The sequence below is a fragment of the Diabrotica undecimpunctata genome, chromosome 2 (genome assembly GCF_040954645.1).
Source record: "Diabrotica undecimpunctata isolate CICGRU chromosome 2, icDiaUnde3, whole genome shotgun sequence".
In the NCBI taxonomy this organism is placed as follows: Eukaryota; Metazoa; Arthropoda; class Insecta; order Coleoptera; family Chrysomelidae; genus Diabrotica; species Diabrotica undecimpunctata.
In genome coordinates, this window is record NC_092804.1 from 78,024,509 (window position 1) to 78,041,963 (window position 17,455).

The window sequence follows — 17,455 nt, forward strand, 5'->3', positions numbered from 1 at the left end:
TTCGCTTATTTGAGAAACCTCATAAGTCACACAACTAAAACTTTCAGCAAACAAGAAAAAACTATCTAAGGAAAACACGAAGATCTTTACATGTTAAAAACTGACCTAATTTAATTAATACACTGTTTCTTGACTTTTTTTCTCTCCGATATTTTTTAGAAGAAAGATTGAGAATAATCTCTATATAAGCTTAAACTTGATTGACTAATGAGGTTTCACAAATAAATTGTTCAGCGTCACTTAAACTAAAATTTATAATAAATTAAAATGAAACAAATTAAACATAATAATGTAAGTTATTTTAAAAAGTACAAAAAATATTATTACAATCCAAAAAAAAACGAAAAGTGTGACCATTCATCTTCGCGCATATTATTAGTCGTTTTGGTCCACTTAAATAATTCATTATAAAAATACTGGATATTTTATGTATCCGGTATATAACTTTCTAGTTTTTGTATATCAACAATCTTCTTACAATTAATCGGAATCTTTGCAATGGGATATGCTAAAACTTCAAATATTATTAGTGCATTTTTTTAATATTGTTAAGCCCGATGGTGTGATTGGATAATCCGTTAATGAAAGGGTGTGCTACAAACAAATTTGAGTTCTCGTAGGAGTGGTGAAAGTGCATCACTTTGCTTATTTTTAGTTGAACCTTCTGATTTCTTCCAATAACAAGAAGTTTCAAACAGTTGTGTATTTTCTTTAGAGATGACTAAAATAAAAAGTTTATTAAAATTATATGCTTAAAGTAAATTTGAAGATTCATTGGATTCTACTAATTAAGCCTATCTATTTACTTATACGTAAATTTATTTACAATAATCAATATCTACCTTCATTCTAAAATATATTCAACATATTCTACCAGTTTTGCCGGTGTTGGAAATATTTCCCTAATTTAACGCGAATGTTTATTTTATGAATAATAATACAAAATTCACTTTGTTGGACATAACGTTTAATTTAATATATAAACATATAATATTCCACCAAAAACACAGGCAGAAAAGTATCACATTTCAGCTAGTGCATCATAAAATTGTATAAATATTGTTACAGTATTAAACTCCATCCAAAACTTAGTTTTTACTGTATGTATTTAACATAATCTATGATTAAATAGAGAGCTAGTATAATATTTTAATCAAAACTTACTGTGTCATTGTGTAAAAGTCTTTAATGGAGCGCCATAGTTCTTGCCAATTAGTTTTTCAAATAACTCTACATTAAACTTTTTATATTATGAATACTATTCATCTTACATATCTTTTTTCAAATCAATCTTTATTCATAAGTGTACATAATATTATTGTATTCACGGTGCGATGGTTATTAATTAATTTTCATCGGCACCAATTTGTCTAGGATCCTTATCCACACCATCCTTTCAAGTAACCCTTGGTCTACTACGTCTCCTTCTTTTGGGCTGTGGCATAAATACTTGTCTAGAACACGACAATATATGAATTTTAACACGTATTTCAGTATATTGTCAATTCATAAAAGTTTTTTCATATTAATTATTTAATAAAGGTATCTAGTAATTATTGAATTACAATGAACGATTAATTGTTTTAAGTTATTTATTAGTTAGAACCACTAAACTGTTTATAACCTTAAAATTAGATATTAGATTTAACCTTAAAAATAATCAAAAACTAGAACAACAACACTAGGCCGTAATAGATAGTAAATCACTTTGGTGGAGGCGTGTATTATGTTACGTTAGGTGTACGTCAGATCACGTTACTTGTGTGTCAGATGACGTTCGGTGTACGTCTGATCACGTAAGGTGTACATCAAATCAGGTCAGGTGTACGTCGGGTCACATTTTATGTCGAATTACGTGACTGTTAACATTGTACGTGACCTGATGTACACCTAACGTAACGTGACGTAAACCGTGACTTAATTTACGCCTCCACCAAAAAATTGAATCAGAGATCAAAGTTTACCAAAGTGACTTACTAGCTACTGGCTTTATTTAACGATCTTTCTAAATAAATGATTAGTTATAGGTGCCTAATTTTCTGATTCATGTAAAATGAGGTCCACTTTGACCTTTGATACAATTTTTTGGTAGAGGCGTGTATTATGACACGTTAGCTGTACTTCGGATCACGTGAGGTGTGCTTCAGATAACGTTAGGTGTACGTCAGGTCTCGTCAGGTGTACGTCGGTTCACATTTTATGTCGAATTACGTCACATTTAACATCATACGTGACCTGAGGTATACCTAAGGTAACCTGACGTACACCTGACGTTACCTGACTTACATCTAACGTGATCTGACGTACACCCAACGTGACATAATGTACGTCTCCACCAAAAAATGGTATAATTGGTCAAAGCGGACCAAAGTGACTCACTATCTACTAGACTTATTAAACGATAGTTTGTAGTAAATTAAACGAAGTAAATGATTAGTTATAGGAGTCTTATTTTGAGATACGAGTGAAAAGAGGGGAGAAGTGATTGATGAGAGAATTCAAATATTTAAAATATGTTCCATGAACAAGCTTTTATTTGTTTCTCATTTGTTGTTTCATTTGTCTCGTTTAAAATATAAATATGTGAAAAAATTATTTGGTTCCGTCATCCAACAGATAGGGTAGAAGTGTAACAGACTCGGTTTAGTTTTTCTTGTTTAAAATGTATATAATATTTATGGTCACTGTTTTTTATTAATGTGTTTGTTGTAATTAAATTTTCTTCGTCCAAACAGGTATCCACAGTAGCTAAATTGCGGCTATTCAAATGTTTCAAAATTACGCTCAGAGTACCTTCCATGATTAACTGTCAAGATAGACTAATGTAAAATCGGAAACGAGTATGAAGCGAGCATGACAGGTGTGCCTGTCACCCCACACCTTCCCGAATTTTGTAACCTAATCCGACATAAGTATGATCGACAGTTGCATGATAGGTATGTCCAAGTCTTAAGCCATATAATCATGATACTATACACTTCAAAGTAACTTAGTTTTTCATTTAACTTATTCATTTGCACTTGAATAAAATCTGTCTAATGACTAGATGGAGACGCTCTTATACCTGTTTTTTTAGCCAACCTAAATGAAGTACTTTCAATGTGAATGTTCTGTTAGAGTGAATATAAGTATTTATTGTTAGGGTTTCATATTACAGTTTGTGCCGGTTACCACAATGTTGCTTTATGTAAAAAATCACAATGTTGCTTTATTCGCAATAAAGTTTTAAAGATGAAGTTTTAAATTTAGTCGTGGAATAAAAACTTGAATTGATTTAATTATTAAAATTAATAATGGATTTGTTGATACTCCTATTGCGATGTCTTTTTTTAATCAATTTATTATATTTTCAGTAAAGAAACAACAATATCTTGCTAACATTTATCATAAATCTTATTCTAAAGTTAAGTGACAAACTGCACACTGAAAATATTGTGGAGAAATAAGCTTATAAAAACGCTGAGATACTCATAATTGAAGCAGCAATAGAACAATTTGTTGCATTAATTAGAACTATTGTGGTTGGCAAAGATGTTGATTTATTATTGTATAAGCGAACTCCAATTGTTAAATAAATTACTTTTCAAAACCTGAAAAAGCTCAACATCCAACAGAAATACATTATTTCAAAAGTTTATCTACTTATCAGAAAGGCCAACACCATATTTTGATTTTACGTGCTACAACCGGCTGCGATACTACATCAGCCAGTTTTGGAAGAGGTAAAGCAGTAGAATTTAAATTATTTATAAAAAATATTTAATTGATTGCAACACATATTTAAAGAAATTGGCTTCTCCCCTCAAATAATTATTACAAAACGTACTTTCTCCTTACTTTTTATATAGCTGCCAAAAATTTATTGTATAATATACAAGTATAAACAAGTATAAATTAAATTAAATTTTGTAAAAGATACACGAAAAAAAAAACAGGTACAACTATATTATCGTTCTTGTAGTGCTCATATAGCGAGTTTTTATTGTGGTTAAAAGTTCTTTTTTTATTCGTAATAAAATGCCCTGATTAGTAACGTGGTCGGTATAAGTTATCTTAAGGATTTTACAATAAAGCCACTTTTCGAAATTTTTTATTTGCAGGAAGCATCTGTGAGAGTCCATGACTTACCTCCGTATAGCAAAAAAAATGCTTCATACACGACATCACTGATGTGGTGGTGTGGAAATGTGTGCGTATTATATAGAATGTAACTCCTTCAACTTTTAGAATCGTATAGTAAAGATATAACATCGTAGTAGCCTGATTTTTATGGGTACTGATAAATCATGAGATTTAAATAGCTTATCCATTTTTTGAAATGCAGATCTTGCTCTCTTTATCCTACATTTGATTTCTACGAAATGGTCTCAAGTTTTATTGACGTTCATACCGAAGTAGGTGTATGATTTTACTTTTTTTATTGGTTAATCATACACACTAATTCTTCCAAATTGCTGTTCCTTCTTAGAAATTATCATACATGTTGTTTTCTATATGTTTAGTGAAAGTTCATATCTCTAACTTACTTCTGTGATTCTATTCATTAACTCCTGGATGACTTCATTACTATAAGCGAATACCAACATGTGTCCACATATCTGATGTTATTGATACATTCTCCAATAATTTGAATTCGCGCTTAAATATTCTCTACTGCTTCTTAAAACTTTTTTTTGTAGTATATGTTGAACAGCAGAGGGTAATATTATACATCTCTGTCGGACCCTACGTTTGATTCCAGTAAAGATTACTAATAATTGTTAAAACATAGGTGTTAATATCTTTATCAGCTTGTTGTGCTTTACTATTATTGTGTACTTAATGAAGCACACCTCACCAAGCCTGTCTAATTTTTTTGAAGTGTCTACTATTCCGATGCAGGATTAGTATATAACATTTCCTGATGAAAAATACCTGGTTCTGAGCTGATATCATATGTTAGTCTCGTGAAAGCAAACAAGCCTATCTAGGTGTTTATTACTAACATTTTTTGTATATTTTGACTGACCTTTAGCTGCTTAGCAGCACCTTTTAAATCGAGAACAGTAAAATATTTATGTCCGTTAAGACATACGAAAATATTTTCTGGTAGTGGTAAAGTGCAATGATCAAAAGACTTTGTTTAATGTTTTTTTTTTCTACACAAAATTCTTTGTTCCTCAGATGCTATTTTGGAACTACTACTATAGGACTGGCCCAATTACTATAACTGACTTTTTGTAAAACCATTAACTTCACTTAATTCTCATTCAACCCTCAAAATCAGATCTAAATTCTTTTTTTATTTTGGTAATTAATTTAAAGTTTCAAGGTTTTCCAATTCCAGCTAACTAACAAATTCACTCTGTGAAAAGAGACCTTTTTGTCACCATTTAGGATGTAAAATATTTAACCAATTCCGACCCAACAGATGAGTAAAATTATAATTATTTTCCAAAATGTCAATAGGTAATTTTAGAAGATTGTCTTTATATATTACTAATACATCAGTTTCGCCCATAATTTTTACTTCCTGACCGGCTAAAACTTTTAAAAAATACTTAACAGAATAAATTTTTAAAGCTGATAAAATTTTCTTAAAATCCTGTATATGAATTACTGTACGACATGCGCCAGTATTAATGTCAAATAAAATTGAGTAATGTTTCACCTCTAATACTTTTTTCTCTGGAGCTTAATTTTCAGGTTCTAATGAAGACAAGAATCTCAGAAATAATGAATTTTCTTCCTTCACTTTATCTTGTATATCCCCTTCTTCTAACAACATAACTTTCAAACGCCAGACAGTACTTGTATGTCTTAATTTCTGACAACTGAAACATTGCCATGCTTTGGCTGGAGATTTTAATGAATCATGTTTTTTACCACATCTAAAGCATGACTTATATTGGACATAACTTCTACCAGCTTAATGACTAACCATCATTTTTAATTGTAGCTGCCTTCTTTCTGAACATTACTTTATCTAACTTTTCTTCAATTGCAGCTACATTTTCCATTGTTCTAACTTGAACTTCTGTAAGTTCTATTGAAAATGCTATCTCATAAGCTCTTTCAAAGAAAATATCATCTTCTTCCAAGAGTTTACGTTTTATAGTGACTGATCGTAGACCACATTCAAGTCTGTCTCTGAGAGATTCTTTCAAAAATTGACCAAATTTACAATATTTAGCCACACTTTTTAATTTTGACACAAAACTTTTAATATTCTCCTGTGGCTCTTGATTTGTGTTGAAAAATTTATACCTTTTAGCGATAACTAACCGCTTTGGACTATAATGCTCAGTCAGAACTCTTTTTAATTCTTCTAATCTTTTTTAACTTCGAAGTTCTGGTCCTAATAAGTCTTTAAAGACACTGTAAACTTCTCCACCAATTAGAGTAATCAATAATGGAACTGTTCTTGTCTAAAACAACTACTCAAGTCTCTCTAGATAGGACGTGATATCACTTTCTGTATTTATTAAAGCACAAAATAACAAAACATATCTAATATAATAATATTTACTTATAAAACGGTTACAAATAATTCAATTAATCGTATCAGCGTGGCCATTTGGAGCTGCTCATCGACATGACATAACCTCACCTAAGCCTGTCTAATTTTTCCAAAGTGTCTACTGTTCCGATGCAGGATTAATATATAACAGCTATATCGAACGCCTTATGATGATCAATGAATTTTGGAATTGATGTAAACTTTACTTTTAACTATCCCTAAAAAAATGCTTTATACTATTTTTTGTAATTGCAAAAAAGTTATAGTGCTAAATGTTACTGTAAAAAAAGTAATTCTTTTTTTAGCAGTTTGTACTGATTGTCAAGGTCAGACGTGAACATATATGGAATTGAATACAACAGGCGAGGATTCGTGTGATATCAATTAAAATACAGCTGATTCATGTTCATTTGGACAATTTATAAATATCCAGCAAGAAGAAAAAGAAGAAACCGAGGAAGACATAACTATAGAAGTGGTATAATATGCTTGAATGCTTGAATAAATGAACTTTAATTAAATAAAAGGCAGATATCAAGCCATTTTTGTATTAAATCTTGCCCAAGTACTTTAGCTCTCTTTTAAAGATGCTCTAGGAGCAAAAGTACTTACTCAAGATTTAATAAAAAACTGTGCTTAATCTCTGAGTTTTATTTAATTAAAAAAATAACTATAGAAGTCGAATTTGAAGAGTATAGATCAGATTAAGATTTTAGCGTAAATAAAAAAAAAGTACTACGATCAATAAATGATCAATATGCATCAATATGCAGTATTAATGTTTATCCATAGTAAAAGGCTCAGCCGATGGACACGAAATTAGCACCATAAACTAGTTCGAAAAGTCAATTTTCTAGGCGAGTAAAATCTATAAGTAACAAGGATATTAACTAACAGCGGTTTTATGTCATTTTTAAATACTATTTTTTTTTGTTTATTTGAATCATCTATAATAGATTCATCAAGTGTTTATTACAACGACACCTAAAATAATAAATATACAGTAAAATAACAATATTTAGTTTAAAAAATATTATTTAGAATTGAAAAATACAAAAAAGATAGTATGAAGCTTCGCGCTAGTTTATAGTACAACCTACGTTTTTAATGGTTAATACAATTCTGTTTAAAGTCTCTAAACAAGTTTCTTCACCAAAGTATATTTTAAAACCTCTACTAAAGAGAAATTAAGTTTTCGAACATTTGGACCAATCAAAAAGGGGATACACCGGTATAGAGATTTGAAAGTACTAAGATAATGCAATAGATGGTATTCTTGAACTGCGAATTACAGTTGTACTAAATTTCAATAAGCGATACAGGGCGTGTAAACAACGATAAAATTGTATTTTAATTGTTAAAGATGTTCAAAATTTATCTACTCGTTCCTATAGTAACAGTATTATTAAGGTGACTTTATCAACTTTTCTCTTTTCTTGATTATTAGTTTTTATTGCATAGTATATAAATTATTGTAATCAATAAATACATAAATAGTGAAAAAAAAACGGGTGTGGCAGTCCAGTGGGACTGGCGGTAGAAATTATACTTCTATACACGACTTCGCCGTTAAAAATTTATATAGGAGTCAATCTGCACAATCATTACATATGTAATGCTATAGGTAACAGAGAGCAGAAAGAGAAAAATAATTAGTTATATAGGTATATGGTGCATCGTTTGCTGTATATAAACATTTGACCTGTAATAGGAGTATAGTAAATGAAGGATTGTATCAATATTTTATTGAAAACATATATTTTTATTTTTATATATGTATAAAAGGAATTGAATGCAAAAAAAATTTACATATACTCTGCAAAAAAATTCATTGTTTATTTTGTTATTAATATAAAAATTACAATACAATAAATACACTGCAACATAATTCAATATAATAATACAATATAAATTAAAATGTAATATTCATAAGTATTTAAAACTGCCAATATACATAACTTACTTTACGAAGATAAAAATAAAAAACCAACAACTCGGATTATGTTGTAAATTTTCATTTTATTTTAAAATTTATGTTTTTTGCGTATATTACATATATTTAATAAGATTAACGTGAGGTTTTTAAATACTTCAAAAATAAAAAAGGAAATTCATAATTGGGATTCGAACTCACAACCACCAGCGTATGAACCAAACACGTAAAGGATTTGCCAATTAGACATGACACTAACGGATTTCAAAATTGACAGTTCTCGGTAAAACAGAGTGATTATTTTGAAATACAAAAGTCTAAAATAATTATAAACGTTTAATTTTAAATAATACAAAACATATTACATAAATAATAATATTAATACATATTATATTATATATAAAATTATATATATATATATATATATATATATATATATATATATATATATATATATATATATATATAACTGTTTTGGATGGGTTGGAGTCAATAATAGGGCTATTGGTTAACTATTTTTTTATTCTCGAGCTTTCAATTGTGTTTACAATTATTATCAATAGCTAAAAAAGACAAAATACTTACAAGGTTGAACTAAAAAGAAAAAACAATTTTTGTTAACTTACCAAATAAAAATTAGTTTGGTTTTTAATTAAAAATTAACCAAACTAATTTTTATTTGGTAAGTTAACAAAAATTGTTTTTTCTTTTTAGTTCAACCTTGTAAGTATTTTGTCTTTTTTAGCTCTTGATAATAATTGTAAACACAATTGAAAGCTCGAGAATAAAAAAATGGTTAACCAATAGCCCTATTATTGACTCCAACCCATCCAAAACAGTTATATATTTGTTCCAAACGAGTCACAAGTACTTCTTTTTTCTTATTCTTATATATATATATATATATATATATATATATATATATATATATATATACAATATTATGCAAGTAACGATTGCCCGAGAATATTCAAAAACTAAACGAAATAATCATCTCTATTAGGCAGGAAAAATTGCTAGTCGACGTCGTCGGCAGCTAATACAATTCGCACCAGATTTAATATTATGGTATTGAAATGTTTTATTTTGAACCGATTTATAAGTAATCACGATTTAGTAATGTTTTTGTCGTTTTTTTGGTTAAAGGAGAACTTATATTTATGCTGTTAATATTGAACTTGTAATAAGTATTTGTTGTGTATTTTACCACTACGTAAGTATTTATTTTTATCTGTATGCCGACTCTAAACTGTATACGTGATTACTGTTGTTGAAAACAAAAATGTCGTCCACTCATTCTGCTGATGAATTAATTGAAAATACTTGGATTTCCTCTCCAAAAAGAACTACATCAAGTCCTCTTAGCTCGGAAGCGAAAGAAATAATTTTAAATGTATTTAAATATGAAACAATAGAAAGGTCCCATGTTAGTGGTTAGAGATATTGTAAAAAAAGTGGTGAGTAAGGTTGGGGTGTGTAATCAAAGTGTATTTACGGTAATTAAGGAAATTTTTAAATGCCCATCGTGGATACGGTTTTAAAGGAGGTGAACGATGATCCTCATTTGCTAAAATTTGACGAAAACCATATTTTATATAATACTAAAAAAATTCATTTTTAATGTCAATGCAGGAGAAGAAACGCCCTTTTATTAGACAGAGACGACTTTGTGTTGATGCGAAGAGAATATCTTCAGTAGATAAGCACATTTAGAGAAGAGAAGCACAAAAGTTATTATCTGGCTAAGACATGGTTGAACGGTGGGCATACAAAATCCAAAATATAAATACATAATTCATAAAATGGCAAAGACCCAGAATAAATTGGTATTGAGACTTTCTCAGTATCACTGTAAGTTAAACCCTCTGGACACATCTTGGTAAATATTAAAAATGATTTGAACATTATTGTACAAGCTTGAATCGTACAAGCAACTATAACAATAAATAAAAATAAAACTTATATTTTTTGAAAACACCTTGTATTTTGTTGACTGTTTTGAGGTAAAAAAATATTTTTTTGGTTTTTTTCGTCCTGTATAAATTGTAGAATATCAACTAAAAACAATCAGGTTTTTTGTCTAGCATTTTTGTAAAATTAAAATATAAATGTCGTATTTTACAATACTTCTGGCCAAACGAAAAGATACTTCTAAATGCGGTTCTGTTAGAGCATGGCTTATTGAAATTTAGTTTAGATATATAATAGTCATTGTAAATAACTTCTTTTAAAATGGAGACAGATAACTTTTTCATATAAAAAGGAACAGGTTCAGTCCCATAAAAATGACATTTTCGTAAAATGAACAAAAAATAGGAAAATACATCTGTGTTTACCTTGTCTCCAGTATGTAGTTAGAATGAAAGAAGCTTTTATTTTTTAAGTTCAATGAACTTATATAATACTCATGTTCACTACAGTCACTGAATTATTGACACTCTCACTTTCTGTCTTCAAAGGATCCCTTTCATTTGCCTTTATTACTTCATACACTGTCTTCTTTGGGCCACTCATTACTGTTCTTGGCTGTTCTGGTTAAACAGTTGTCACCTTGTATTAGACTAGGTTTAGGATTTTATTTGCAAAATAATTATATATGGATCCCAGATAATATCATCTTTTTGACTATACTCTGTGCTGTTAAAATACCTTTATGTAATTATGTAACAAATTAATTAGATAGTTGTCCCTCTCGCTGTTAAATGTAAATATTTCAATATTTCTAAAATTACGTTTTTCTGGTGGTAAGCAATAGTTTCAATTTTTTTTTCAATATGTTAGTTGTGTTTCTTCATCTGTAACAATCGAAGTATTCACTTTATAAATCTACGATGTTTTGTCACTAGTCTTAGGAAAACTTTTAGTTTTTTACTTTCTGACTTTCTGTGTTTCCTACTCTCAAACTTTTCGTTAAAACTTTGCCAATGCAAGACATAGATGTTCAGGGGACTTAAACACGGCCTCCATAATGATGACGACACTTTTATTTTTATGATAAAACTAATCACAGTTCTGGCACAATTTATTAGATTATATTGGATGATTCAATAAAACAATCCCCTTAGTTAAAACTTTTGATAATTTTCAGAGATGTTAGGATCCAACATCTAGAGGTTCAGGGGATTTGAACATGCCTCCATAATAAATCTGACACTTTTCTTTTTACGATGAAACTAGACACAGTTCTGGCACAACATGTTAGGTTGGATAATTCAATAAACCATTCCCCTATTAGCGTAAACATCTAGAATGTTCATTGAAATATTTGACATTATTATAGTTCTTACATGTTAGTTTACAGCATGCAAATACTGCCATCATGATGCCATTTCATCTGCTGTGCATCACATAACTCACCTTGTCAAAAACCTTAACATTCACATCTGTTAAGTGACCGCAATAACTGTTGCCTATATTTAGGGTTTAATACTTACATTTGACTTGCAATGGAAGAAATTTTTTATTCATATCCCAAATTTTTACATATTGGTGAATTTAATATACAGTTCATTCAACCAACTTACACCCCTAAACGATTAACGGAATTCGCAGAAAACCTTTCGTTGTAGTAAAAGGCACGGTAAACTGCACTCGTGTTAATGTGTCATGAACCCATTGTTCATAGTTTTGCATATTTTGTTACATTTTTTTAATAAATAGTAGTTCGTGCATAATGTTATTTAACGTAAATTTCTTTCACCTACTAGTTTAATAATTTTTTTTCTGGAACAAATCCTGTCGATAATCCTCATTTGCTAAATTTGACGAAAACCATATTTTATATAATACTAAAAAAATTCATTTTCAATGTCAATGCAGGGGCCCTTTTATTAGACAGAGACGACATTGTGTTGATGCGACGAGAATATCTTCAGTAGATAAGGACTTTTAGAGAAGAAAAGCACAAAAGTTATTATCTGGCTAAGACATGGTTGAACGCTGGGCATACAAAATCTAAAATATAAATACATAATTCATGAAATGGCAAAGACCCAGAATAAATTGGTATCGAGTATAAATTGAAGAATATCAACTAAAAACAATCAGGTTTTTTGTCTCGCATTTTTGTAAAATTAAAATATAAATGTCGTATTTTACAATACTTCTGGCCAAACGAAAAGATACTTGTAAATGCGGTTCTGCTAGAGCATGGTTTATTGAAGTTTAGATATATAATAGTCATTGTAAACAACTTCTTTTAAAATAGAGACAGATAACTTTTTCATATAAAAAGGAACAGGTTCAGTCCCATAAAAATGACATTTTCGTAAAATGAACAAAAACTAGGAAAATACATCCAGTTGTTCCCATTTTAATGTTTAAAATTATAAAATTAATATTTAGTCTTTGGGTTCAAGAACATAATTACCCGCGACAGGATGATATTACCGGACCTGTTATTTAATGAAAAATGAGTAAAATTAATTGCTCTTCCCTTGGATATATATATGTACGGAGTTTTCGTCCGGTCTGACCGGATATACCGGCCGGAAGTCCGTAGGGAATTCCGCATCCGGATGATGGAGAACGTGTGCATTTCTCGATCCGCTTCCTTTTTTAAACTTGCCAAATACAGACGGTTTGGATTGAAAATTACGTGGGTTCAAGAAACAATTTAAAATACTTGAAGTTTAATTCAATTTTTTTTTTAATAATTTTTTGTTTGTAACTACTATTATTGTTTCTTTTTAATAACTAACCATTATATATTATAATTACTAACTAAACACAATTTTTTATCTAAATAATACCGTTAACTTATTATTCCCCATAGAGACTATTTGGCAGCAATAACGATTTATTTCGTTCAAAAATTTATTTATTACGTGTGCCATGTTTATTGTATTGTACCGCTAAGTTATCATAAAGTGTTAGTTGCACGAATAGACCCACTTAAGATATTTGTGGCGTTATAAGTTGTATATATTATAAGTATTCACATTAAGTATAGACATTAAAAGTTTAGACACATTCTTCTTCGACTCCTATTCTATTATTACTCCACTCTAAAAGGATTTAATCTTGTCGGTATAGTTCTTTTTAGCTAATTTCCAAAGCTATGGGACATAAGATCGAGACTTTCGAGGAATTGAAATTAAAAGACAGTGCTTTATCGTAATGGAACTTCTTACAAGAGAAAATCAAGCTAATCAAGAAAATCAAGTAAATTTGGTTTTTGGTGCTACTTGTCATAAAAAGGCCAAATTTTTGCAAGTGCAGGTATACCAAAGAAACAGATTACTAGCTTAAATGGAGGTGACTAAAATCTTTAATTTGCAATAACCAACCTGTGAATGATTGTAACGAGCATAGGGGATCAACAAATAATGCTGAGATGGGAGTTACTATAAACGCTAAAAAAACGAAATATATGCTAATTACAAAAAGACTACAAAATATATAACACATATTAACAATTAATGATAACGGGATAGAACAAGTAGAAAAATATCAGTAGTTAGAAACTTTGATCAATGAAACCAATGATCAAACTGCAGAAATAAATAGGCGAATAGAGATTGTCAGATCAGCATTTATACGAATAAAGCCACTCATAACGTGTAGATATTTTAATTTGATAATCAGACTACGTACCTTTCGATGTTATATATTCTCAATATGATTACTAGAACACTCATAACAAGAGATAATAATGGAGAAATACTTACTGAAGAGACCAAAATAAAGGAAGTATGAGAACAATATATAATCCACCTGTTCCATGACGAGAGAAAATGAACAAGATATAGGTGAAGAAAAACAATACCTACAAATTTTACCCTCAGAAGTAAAGAATGTCCTACAGAATGCAAAACAAGGAAGAGCACCGGGTCCTGATCAAATTCCAGTTGAACTGTTAAAAGCCTTAGATGACGGTAATATAAAGAGACTCACCCGAATTCTCAACCACATATATGTAGAGGGCAACATCCCGAAAGAATGGCTTAAATCGATATTTTTACCTCTACCAAAAAACAACAATCCCAAATCATGTAATGACTATAGATTGATAAGCCTAATGTGCCACCCTTTAAAGATTCTCTTGAAAATTGTTCAAAACCGAATTTATAAGAAATGTGAGGAGCAGATAGATGAAACTCAGTTTGGCTTCAGAGGAGGCATGGGTACAAGAGAAGCATTATTTGCGTTGACGGTACTCTTGCAGAAATGTCGGGAATATAACAAGAGTGCATATATATATGCTTCATAGACTTTAGGAAGGCCTTTGACTGAGTGCAGCATATGAAGTTAATAGATGAATTAAAAAACATCAATTTAGACAAAAAAGACATTGAGTTTATTAAGGCTATATACTGGAATCAGAAAGCAGTAGTAAAGGTGAACGATATAGAAACAAATAATATACCGATTGCGAGAGGGGTTAGGCAAGGATGCGTCTTGTCTCCGACGCTTTTCAACGTGTACTCACAGGTCATATTCAGAAAAGCCTTATGGGAAAGAAAAGAGGGAATAAGAATTGGTGGAGAAATCATAAACACCATGAGATTTGCAGATGACACGGTAATTATGGCTGAGAGTATAGAAGAACTACAAACTTTACTAGATGCAATAAATAGTGAATGCATTCAAATGGGACTTGACATCAACACAGATAAGACCAAATTTATGATAGTATCAAGGAGTCCAATAAATAATGAACAACTCTCTTGGTAGACAGCAAATAGAGAGAGTGACAAAATATAAATATCTGGGAGCTTACATCAACACAGAATTAGATCCAGACCAAGAAATGGCAAGGGCAGCGTTCTTAAAATTTAAACAATTGTTCTGTGACAAAAATCTGAATACTGCGCTGAAACTGAGGTTTGTTGAATGTTACGTCTGGTCGCAACTATTGTACGGGGTAGAAACATGGACACTAAAAGCGCAAATAGTTAAAAAGATTGAAGCCTTTGAACTTTGGATATACCGGAGAATGTTAAGAATTCCATGGACTGCCAGGGTCACCAATGAGGAAGTGCTGAGAAGAATGGGTCGAGACAAAAACTTGTTGAGAACGATAAAAGTACGCAAGACTGCATACCTTGGACACATACTAAGAAATAATAAATATAGTCTTCTGCAGGTCATCATGCAGGTCATCATGCAGTAGACAAACATGACTGTAGACGAATTATTCCACGTTGCAAAAGACAGAGAAGCTTTTAAAAATGTGGTCGCCAACCTCCGTTAATGGGGACGGCATAGGAAGAAGAAGAATATGATTATGTGAAGCAGAGACTTGGACATTAAAAAAATGCAATTTAAAAAGAATCGAGGCTTTCAAACCCTGATTATACCACAGAGTCTTGAAAATATCATGGACTGATAGAATTACAAATAAAAAAGAAAAAGACTGGCATGTTATTGTAAACACTTATGAAAAATCAAAAGATTTTAAAAAGAAAAGTATTTTTGAAGTGTGTAAACAATTTAACTCTATAGAATATACCAGGAACCAGATATCGTAAAACACATTAAGATAGGACGTCTGAGGTGGGTAGGTCATGTAATGCAGATGGAGCAAATCGACCCAGCTAGAAAAACGCTCCTTGATAGACCTATTGGTCAAAGAAGAAGAGGTAGACTCAGAACAAAATTCCTAGATAACATAGATCAAGATATGAGAAATATGGAAATACGTGCTTGGCGGAAGAAGGCGATGGATAGGGACGACTGGAAAAAAATTCGTGGGGAGGCTAGGACTCACACAAGGTTGTGAAGGCAAAATGATGGTGATGTTGAAACAATTTAAATCCTAGTTAAGCGCTTTCGGCTTACAAAGCCATCTTCAGAGCTATGAAAAAGTATTTAAAGTATCACTACTAGGAGAGATTATTTAGTAAAAAAGTACAGAAAATTTTCTTTGTAAGCTAGTTCTATTAATTTTTCACTGAAAAAACACAAAATAATTTTAATTATGGTCGGATGTCAGTTCCTGACCATTTATTGGAGTTAAAGCAGCAGACAGCTGAGTGCTACTTTTGTTTTTTTTTGTAAAAAAAAGAAAAGAGTTTTATTTTGTTAAAAAAATATTTGGGGCTAGTCAAAAACTGTTAGTACACTGCCTTATTATTCTGCAAAAAAATAGTCGATATATATGTAAGTTAGATCGGGCCTCTTTCTAAGAATTAAATATTGTTCCGTTATAGTGGGACATAGTAAATATTGTCCCAAATATTAAATAGTGTCACCACTACAAGGCCAGAAAAATTAAAGCAAAATGCTATTGGTAATACTGAGAGGCAAGCTACAAATATTTTAAGAAAAAAATGGGAGAAGATTGTATGAGGCTCAAAGGCAACCTATTAATTCCATAGAAGAGCCTATAGCTGGTACAAGTGGTCTTTGTACTGTTGTCAACCGTCAACGGAATTTTAAACAACACAGACAAATAGTGATAGCAGCGAAAGGTTGAGAGATGTCTTAAATTATGCAGAATTTATTAACTAATACAGAGCTGCTCATTGCCAAAAATAAAATTTGAGGAGCAGTACAAAAAAACAGACGGCAACTCAACAGAAATCAATCAGAATAACTCCGTAAGTAGCGAAATCAATGCACGTATTTCCAGCGGGAATCGTACATACTATGCTAATAAAAGATTGATGACATCGAAATTATTAGACTACAGAACACTGATTAGACCCGTAGTAACCTATGGATGTGAAACTTGGGTAATGACGAAAAAATATGAAGCTCAACTCAGGACATTCGAGAGAAAAATACTGAGGAAAGTATATGGCCCGGTACAAGAGGAAGATGGCACATGGAGAATCAGGAAAAACGACGAGGTTAATGAGTTAAATGAAGGTTATGACATTGTAAGATTTGTGAAAAGTCAAAGACTGTCATGGCTGGGACATGTGCAGAGACAAAACGATGCAAAAACAACAAAGAAAATGTTACAATGGAAGCCCATAGGAAGGTGAAAAAAAGGAAGGCCCAGAACGAGATGGTTGGATGACGTGAAAGACGACCTAAAAACAATGAACATAAGACAATGGAGAAGAAGGGCACAA